Source organism: Mesoplodon bidens (genome assembly GCF_964165515.1).
Source record: "Mesoplodon bidens genome assembly, contig: HAP1_SCAFFOLD_462, whole genome shotgun sequence".
In the NCBI taxonomy this organism is placed as follows: domain Eukaryota; kingdom Metazoa; phylum Chordata; class Mammalia; order Artiodactyla; family Ziphiidae; genus Mesoplodon; species Mesoplodon bidens.
In genome coordinates, this window is record NW_027672445.1 from 273273 (window position 1) to 283353 (window position 10081).

The following is a 10081-nucleotide window of genomic DNA, read 5'->3' on the forward strand; positions in this document are numbered from 1 at the left end:
GTGGGCTCTCCCGTTGCAGAGCACAGGCTCCAAACGCACAGGCTCAGCGGCCATGGCTCATGGGCCCAACCGCTCAGTGGCATGTGGGATCCTCCCAGACCAGTGCACGAACACTTGTTCCCTGCAATGGCAGGCAGACTCTCAACCACTGTGCCACCAGGGAAGCCCTAATTGTCTTTTTATAATACACATCCTAACAGGTGTGAGTGATATCTCCTTGTGGCTTGATTTCCATTTCCCTGATGCTTAGCGATGTTGAGCAAATTTTCATATGTAGATTGACCACTTGTATGTCTTTATGGAGAAATGTCTAATGAAGCTTTTTACCCATTTTTAAACTCAGTTATTTGCCCGCTCTTTTTCTGAAATTGACTTGTAGTAGTTTCTTATATATTCTGGATATTGGTCCCTTATTCAGATACAAGGTTTACACATATTTCCTCTCATCCTATAGGTTGCCTTTTCATGCTGTTGATTGTTGAACAGACTATCCTTTCTTCAGTTGGTAATCTTAGAACCTTGGCCAAGATCAGTTGGCCATATATATGTGCATTTATTTGGGGTCTCTCTATTATATTTCATTGGTCTATCTCACTGTCTTGATGCCACTAGCAGACTGTTTAGACTACTGTGGCATTGTTATGAGTTTTGAGTTCAGGAAGTGTTAATCTCCATCATTGCTCTTTGCTCTCAAGATTGTTTTATCTGCTTGTGGGGGGTTCCATAAGTATTTTAGAATTCTGTCCACTTCTATAATAATGACATGGAATTTTGTGGGTTGTTGCGATATATGTGTACATCACTTTATGTAGTATAGAAAATGCCAACAGTATTTAATAATCCAGTCTGTGAACATCTTATATCATTCCAATTATTTGTCTCTTCTTTAATTTCTTTCCGCAATGTCCTGTAGTTTTCAGTATACAAATTTTTCACCTCCTACGGGGCCTTTTCCACTGCCTTCCTCATGTCTTCTAGAGTCAGGGGTGAGAAGGATGGACTCATGGAGAGAGTGAAATCCCTCCCTCCCCTCTGCACCTACTCTCTGATTATGTCTAATACAGGTGTACTGGGCCATGCCCTTCACCTCTGTCTACAAGTGGGCCCCTTGCTGGGAATTCCTTTTGAATCTGAGTGTTGACTGTACTACTTCAGTGTCCACAAGGACTCTCCCAATGTGTGGCGTGGGTCCAAGAGCCCAAGATATACCTACATACGAATGATCAGATCAGGCCATCAAATTTTCTGCAGTAAAGAACAACCAGGGGAGGGGTGGCTGGTTGCCTCTTTCTCATCTTTGGATTTCTTACAGCTGAGCTTTCCAGTGTGGTAGCCACGAACCAAATGTGTCTATTTATAATTAATTTAGTTCAAACAATAATTAACTCATTCTATTAAAAAATGCAAAAACCACACAAGTGCTTGGTCACACTAGCCATGTTTCAAGTGTGTCTGTACCATCTGGAATTTCAGGTTGGTAAGGTTGACGGTGAAAGCTATAAATGGGCTATAGAAGTGAGGGGTCGAAAGGTGATTTTCTCAGCATCTCTCCCTCATTTGCAATTTTCAACTGTGATCAAGATCTTATTGAAGGACTCTGTCTGCACAGAGCACAGGGGAGGTCTGAGAACCTGGAGGGAAGACCAGGGTGATGCTGTGTGAGCCAGCAAGTCGAGTAGGAGAAATGGGTGCGTCAACTTGTATAATAACTTTATGCTCATGGTTGTGTTTGTACAGAATGGATCTTGGAGAGCATACATAGCAGTGATGCTGAGGACGATTCACATAGGGAACAACTCTCAGGTAGGATCTAAAGCGAGACAATTCCTAGAACACTTGGGTTCCACCCGGTTCTTTAGAAACTAAGGAAGGTGAATATGAAATCAGGAAGAAGAAGGAAATATGTGTAGAATTCTGATTTGTTCTTTCCAAACTTTAATGACATAATAGAGTTATTGTGTCCATGTCCTTTGACTGTACTGTGCTTCTTTTCATGCTTTGCCATTCAGAAATTTTCTTTCTCACAAGACTACTCTTTCATTGCTTTGTCACTGCCAAAAATGAAAGGTTCGTTTCTGTTCGGTACCTGGAGGGTATTTTGCACCAAGGATTTTGGTTTCCTTTTTACATTCACGTATGATGGCCATGTCCTAGTGGGAACAAAACTCTCATAGTCACTTGACACTGGAGAACAAGTTCTTATACTTTGTGTCAGGTGGTGGATGAGAGTTGAACTCTCTCCCTCTACACTTTCAGGACTTGTAGCTTCATCTTACTTTTGTCCTCACTGTTTATTCTTCATGGAAAGCACGCTCCCAGGCGTGGAAGAGTCACAGAACACTTGATTTGGGATCACTGCACGTGCTCAGTCTCCTCATTTCAGCCTCAGCACCTCCCAAGGCTGATGTGCTGACATGCTTCCATTTGAGAGGGGTCCACGTCCAGCTGATCCTAAAGACCCTTCATGGCCGGCAGGAATTCTAGAGGACTGTGTGAAGGGGCTGCTGGGCTTCTTCACACACTGGCTCTCACAGCCCTGCTAACCTGGTCTCCTGGAATTGAAGAGGCCCAGGACAGAGACTCAGGGCAGCAGGACCCAGGGTCACTGCTCTTCTTACAACCCACTGCTCCGTCCAGACAGCCCTGCCCCTGCTCCCCACTCCCCAGTCCTGCCTACCCTCTGACCTTTCCTCAGGCCTGCCTTGGTCTTATCCTTCCCAGTTCTTCCAAGGCTGGGGTAAACCATGGCAGGTGCTGTGTGTTTATGAGGCTTCCTCTGCTGTAGCTTTTTGTTTCAGTATTCCAGAATAAGGGAATTGGAACAAGTTTCTTTTAACTCTAATATTACTTTCATCGGCTCTAAGGGGCTAAGACACTTACGGAGTAGTTTTGAAGTACCTAAGGTTAGCTCAGGCACAGGACCCTAACTTGTTTTGTGAAGCTGTTTGCATGTTCTTCCCTCAACACAGCTGTTGCCCAGATTTGTTTAATATTCCTTTTCCTCAGAAGGAGATGCTGCAGAGATAAATGTTCTAAGCTCTTGACCTCCTAAGTGGAAAAGCCATACTGAGAACCCAGGGTTGGGTCCCAGTATGGATGCTCTGGATCCCTGACCTGCACTTACCACTCAGCCAAGGGATCCTCAGTCATGGAGCAATGGAGTCCCTGCATCCGTATAATTGGCTGGAAATACTAGCATCTCTAAAGGTCCAGACCTTGCCCATCAGGTGGCCTTAGTGGTCACAGAATCCAGGGCAGCTATGGGTGGACTTATCAGTTGACTTTGGCACAGTCATTAATGTAAAATTCTCCTCAGGACCTGCATTCTCCTGGTCAGCTCCCAGATTCTGAGAGGTGTGAGACCCCATGTATACAGTACAGGTCATATCTGTCAGTGCTGGTGTCATTGCATAAACAAGGCGAAAAGCAGATAAGAATCAGGGAGCTATTTTATTGTATTGGATAATGTTACCATAAGCCTTAGCATTGGTCAATTCCTGTAGCCCACACCCAAGGACTCAAAGTGGAACCTGACTGTTAGCCTGTACACTTCTCCTGCACAGCTGGGTTAGAGACAGGCTGTGCTCAGTCTGGGCTCCCTCTTCATAACGAAGTGTCCCACTTATGGAACAGCTCCCTAGAGTATGGACAACCCCTGACTCAGTGGGCATACATACATTGTATGGAAAACAAAGATTGGGAGAAAAATATGACACGATTGAGAGTGGCTGTATCTAAAGGGTAGGATTTCAGTTTTGTCAAATCTTGTGTATTTGAATTTCCTTAAGACAAGTGATTAGTGAATAAATATAGCATATTTTGTCTAGGATTGAATTCAGTCCTTTAATAGAAGTTGTTGTTAATCAATTATAAAATATTATACATTAGAAGACATGATAAATGCAGTAGCTGGCATTGTGGATGCTGGGGAAAGAGTGATCTGGGAAAAATCAAGAGACAGTGGCAATTTAGCAGAAGCTCAAAAGAGGCAGGGTGGGTCATGGGTCTGTGTCATTGAAACAGAGCATGCATTTTAGTGTTTACCATTTTTTAGATCGACCCTTCCCTTCTGATGAGGCTCCCCTTAGCTAGAAAGCCAAAGCTCTGTTTTCAATTCCTTCCTCTTGTCCTTTGCCTTCCTTCATCCCCCAAAGAGGATAGTCCAACACCAGCTCAGCCCACACTAACTAACCTCCCACATCCATACACACCACCCCATGTCCTCATCGAGAAGAAAGCCCCTGAGTAATTCCTGAGTCGCAGCACCAGTGTCCTGACAGTTACTCTGTGTCCCTCCAGCTCTCCCTCACTATGTGGCGGATGACCTGAACCGTGATAGGAGAGAAGAAAAGCCTCCGTGGAAAATCAAGGTTAGCTGGATTTTTTCTGGTCTGAGATAGAAATATTGCTTTATTTCTCTTTCAATAGAATTCAGTTATGAATATTTGAGGGTACTCCTTCCAGATACATACAGTTCGCTTGGTTGGGAGAATGTGGAGTGAGAGTCTTTTACCAACTCATGGTGCCTGATTCCACAGGACATTAAAATTGACAGCATCCATTACAGCCTGTAGAGCATGGAGCTCTCTCTCCTGAGCGATTTTTCCTCTAGGCAAAGAATTCTGTAATTTCCAACGTAAATGGAGTTGGAAGTTCCATCCTCCCAGCAAAGTTCTTGCCTTTCAGCCTGAGTAGGTTTGCTCTGATAACCCTTGCTGGGTTCCCTGGACCACTCTTTCTTATGAGGTTTTCTACTGTCAGCAAATGAACAAAAGGCTTGAGCATCACTGTGATCTTATCCTCATAGTGTTTTCTCTTCTGTAATTGCAGGTGGCCTTCACAGAACGTGTAAACAGTATGTATTCCGGAATCAGTCACTTGGGGAGGAAGAACTTTGAAGATGAGAAAGTGGGACATTCTTGCTGGTTTTAGTGTAGAGGGCAAACTGATTCCAAATTTGTGCTGGGAAAGAGAGTAGGGGCCCTGGTGATAGAAAGTGATTTACAAGTAATGTGACCAATTACTATAGTCCCAGGCAGAAGCTGTATTACGGTTAGGTGGTGTAGGTTTGTGTGCATGAGACTGGGTGTGTCTGTATGTGAAATGAGTGGTATGATTCTGTGTGTCTATGTGAACATTTTGTGTTGTGTTTGCCTTGATTTATGTTCCCCTAAATATCACTGTTACTGGTGCCAACTTTCTAAAAAATATTCTCATCACCACTGCATCATGAATGGGTATGGATATAAAAGTAAATAAACCGTACACTTTCAGGGTGTGCATTGGGTTTATACCAATTGAGCCTCATTTAACCTGGAAAACAAATCCTATCACCACCCAGGCAAATGTTTACTGGATTCTTTTTTTTTTTTCTTTTGGCTGTGTTGGGTCTTGGTTGCAGTACGAGGGCTTCTCATTTCGGTTGCTACTGTTGTTCCAGAGCACGGGCTCTAGGTGCATGGGCTTCAGTAGTTGTGGCACGTGGGCTCAGCAGTTGTGACTTGCGGGCTCTAGAGCACAGGCTTAGTAGTTGTGGTGCACGGGCTTAGTTGCTCCATGGCTGGATTCTTAGTGAACAAAACTGGGTTTCAGCATCCCTACTACTGGGTCAATTACAACTTCATTTAATAAGAAATCTCATCTCTTAGTACGTGTCATAGCATTCTGAATGGTTATGATACATCTATCTGGACTTCCCTCATTCTAAATGTTTCCTATTAGAGCCTCGGGATGAGTCCTGCCCCTTACCTGAAGCACCTTGTGCTAGGCAGACCTCCTTCTTTTTGCAGGGAGCCCATGCTTGTACCCACATGCCACACCCAGTTCTGGAGGAGCCCGAGAAAGAAGGGGCCTCCAGGAGTAGATGGAGGAAATTCATTCCACCTTTCTGCTTTGAGGCTAATATTCACTATCGGATTCTGTGCTAAGGAAACGAAATGTCCTTCTCCTGTGGAAAGTCTGTCTTCCATCACTTGTGCCGGCCCTGTTTCTGTGTGCTGCGCAAGAAACACTGCATACAGTGAAGACGGAACCAAGAGATCTACCCCAGGGACTGAGCTCAGGGTGGGCACTGGCTCCCTTCCCAGGAGGTTGGAGAGGAGGTTGTGCTTTGCCAGGTGGGATAGAGAAACCAAGCATTGTGACAAGAGCATCTGCACTCATGTTGCTGTGCAAACTGCCAGGTGAAGTAGGTTCTTGGTATTTTCTGAAGGCTTTTGCAAGCAAATAAGACTGGGAGTAAAGTCAATTAAAACATGGAAAGTTATATATAAAATATTTTTTCGATAGTGAGTCCTTTGAGAAATACATACTTTAATAGAATATGATTGCCATATATGTGTCAATATTTTCCCCACCAAAGAAAACCCTGAAAATGCTTGATTGTAAAATGTCACTTGTTTACCCAAGAGACTGTGTATGAGTAAAGTTGTTCTAGAAATCCTCAATCCCTAGGTGGTAGTTTGCTGATGGTGCTGAGGGGAACCCTGGTGTGCGATTCAGTGCCTGCTACTCACAGGGAGGCTCTTAAGAACTCAGAGACCCACCCTGTGGACCCCACATGTGAGGAAAGGATTGGAGCCTCGGGCTGGACTTGAAGAGGGAAATGCTTTAGAGAAGTGGAAGGAGATACAGGAAGGGCACCTGAGCCATGGGGTGTCAGGGGTGGTTGGTTTAGAGATCAAGGAAAAGTGTACATCTGAGCACAGCCTGGGCCACACTTAGGATGCTATTGGCCCTTCTGGTTGAATGGGGAAGGGAAAGGACATCCCCCTCCTGCTGGAGTGAACTCTGGAGAGATGTCTTCTTTAAAGCCTGGGGAGAGGAGCTTCTCTCCCATTATCTCCTGATACCTGTGTACATTCTAGACCCTTCCTGCTTTCTTCTTTCCCTCTGTTGACTCCCTTTCCTTATTTTTCTTCTTTTTTCCCCTTTTTCCACTTTGTATTTATTTTACATATGTATATTTTATTGTTGTAAAAGTACGCATACAATGAAATCCAACGTCTTAACAAGTTTTGAAATGTCCAGTCAGTCCTGTTGACTACATGCACCTTGTTGTACAGCATGTGTCTAGAACTGTTCCATTTTGCAAATAACACATGGTATCAATTGAACAGAGACTTCCCATGTCAACCTCCTGCCAGCTCTTGGAACCACCCTTCTACTCTCTGCTTCTCGGAGTTTTCTTTCAGTTTTTGACCTTCTGTGACTGGCTTATGTCACTCTTACAAATGTCCTCCAAGTTCTTTCGTGTTGCTGCAAATGGCAGGATTTCCTTCTTTTTCAAAGACTGAATGACATTCCATTCTATGTATACACCACATTTTCTTTATTAATTCATCTTCCCATGGACACTAGGCAGTTTTCCTATGTTGTGTATTGTGTATAATGCTGCAATGGACATGAGATTGTAGATATCTCTTGGACATTCTTGTTTTATCTCCTTTGTATATAAACCTAAATGAGTGATTGCTGGATCTTATGATACTTCTCTTAATAATTTTTGGGGGACCTCCATTCTGTTTTCCATAATGGCTACACTATTTTCCATTACTACAGGGTACAAAACAGGGTACAGAAGTTCCACTTCTTCACATCGTTGCCAGCATCCATTAATTTTCTTTCTTTTCTCTCTTTTTTTTTTTTTTTTGCATTACACGGGCCTCTCATTGTTGTGGGCTCTCCCGTTGCAGAGCACAGGCTCCAAACACAGAGGCTCAGCAGCCATGGCTCATGGGCCCAGCCGCTCAGTGGCATGTGGGATCCTCCCAGACTGGGGCACGAACACATGTCCCCTGCATCAGCAGGCGGACTCTCAACCACTGTGCCACCAGGGAAGCCCTAATTGTCTTTTTATAATACACATCCTAACAGGTGTGAGTGATATCTCCTTGTGGCTTGATTTCCATTTCCCTGATGCTTAGCGATGTTGTGCAAATATTCATATGTAGATTGACCACTTGTATGTCTTTATGGAGGAATGTCTAGTGAAGCTTTTTACCCATTTTTAAACTCAGTTATTTGCCTGCTGTTTTTCTGAAATTCACTTCTGGTAGTTTCTTATATATTCTGGATATTGGTCCCTTATTCAGATACAAGGTTTACACCTATTTCCTCTCATCCTATAGGTTGCCTTTTCATGCTGTTGATTGTTGAACAGACTATCCTTTCTTCACTTGGTAGTCTTAGAACCTTGGCCAAGATCAGTTGGCCATATATATGTGCGTTTACTTGAGGTCTCTCTATTATATTTCATTGGTCTATCTCACTGTCTTGATGCCACTAGCAGACTGTGTTGACTACTGTGGCATTGTTATGTGTTTTGAGTTCAGGAAGTGTTAATCTCCTTCATTGCTCTTTGCTCTCAAGATTGTTTTGTCTACTTGTGGGGGTTCCATATGTATTTTAGGATTCTGTCCACTTCTATAATAATGACATGGAATTTTGTGGGTTGTTGCGATATATGTGTACATCACTTTATGTAGTATAGAAATGCCAACAGTATTTAATAATCCAGTCTATGAACATCATATGTCATTCCCTTTACTTGTCTCTTCTTTAATTTCTTTTTGCAATGTCCAGTAGTTTTCAGTATACAAATTTTTCACCTCCTACGGGGCCTTTTCCACTGCCTTCCTCAGGTCTTCTAGATTCAGGGGGGTGACGGATGGAGTCACGGAGAGAGTGAAATCCCTCCCTCCCCTCTGCACCTACTCTCTGATTATGTCTAATACAGGTGTACTTGGCCATGCCCTTCACCGCTGTCTACAAGTCTGCCCCTTGCTGGGAATACCTCTTGGATCTGAGTGTTGACTGTACTATTTCAGTGTCCACAAGGACTCTCCCAATGCGTGGCGTGGGTCCAAGAGCCCAAGATATACCTACATATGAATGATCAGATCAGGCCATGAAATTTTCTGCAGTAAAGAACAACTAGGGGAAGGGTGGCTGGTTGCCTCTTTCTCATCTTTGGATTTCTTACAGCTGAGCTTTCCAGTCTCGTAGTCACGAACCAAATGTGTCTATTTATAATTAATTTAGTTCAAACAATAATTAACTCATTCTATTAAAAAATGCACAAAACACACAATTGCTTGGTCATACTATCCATGTTTCAAGTGTGTCTGTAACATCTGGAATTTCAGGTTGGTAAGGTTGACGGTGAAAGCTATAAATGGGTCTATAGAAGTGAGGGGTCGAAAGGTGATTTTCTCAGCATCTCTCCCTCATTTGAAATTTTCAACTGTGATCAAGATCTTATTGAAGGACTCTGTCTGCACAGAGCACAGGGGAGGTCTGAGAACCTGGAGGGAAGACCAGGGTGATGCTGTGTGAGCCAGCAAGTCGAGTAGGAGAAATGGGTGGGTCAACTTGTATAATAACTTTATGCTCATGGTTGTGTTTGTACAGAATGGATCGTGGAGAGCATACATAGCAGTGATGCTGATGACGATTCACGTAGGGAACAACTCTCAGGTAGGATCTAAAGGGAGACAATTCCTAGAACACTTGGGTTCCACCCGGTTCTTTAGAAACTAAGGGAGGTGAATATGAAATCAGGAAGAAGAAGGAAATATGTGTAGAATTCTGATTTGTTCTTTCCAAATTAATGATATAGTTGAGTTATTGTGTCCATGTCCTTTGACTGTACTGTGCTTATAGTCATCTTTTCTTGCTTTGCCATTCAGAAATTTTCTTTCTCACAAGACTACTCTTTCATTGCTTTTTCACTGCCAAAGATGAATGGTTCGTTTCTGTTTGGTACCTGGAGGGTATTTTGCACCAGGGATTTTGGTTTCCTTTTTACATTCACGTATGATGGCCATATCCTAGTGGGAACAAAAGTCTCATAGTCAGTTGACACTGGAGAACAAGTCCTTATAGTTAGTGTCAGGTGGTGGATGAGAGTTGAACTCTCTCCCTCTACACTTTCAGGACTTGTAGCTTCATCTTACTTTTGTCCTCACTGTTTATTCCTCATGGAAAATGCGCTCCCTGAGGTGGATGAGTCACAGAACACATGCTTTGGGATCACTGCATGTGCTCCGTCTCCTCATTTCAGCCTCAGCACCTCCCAAGG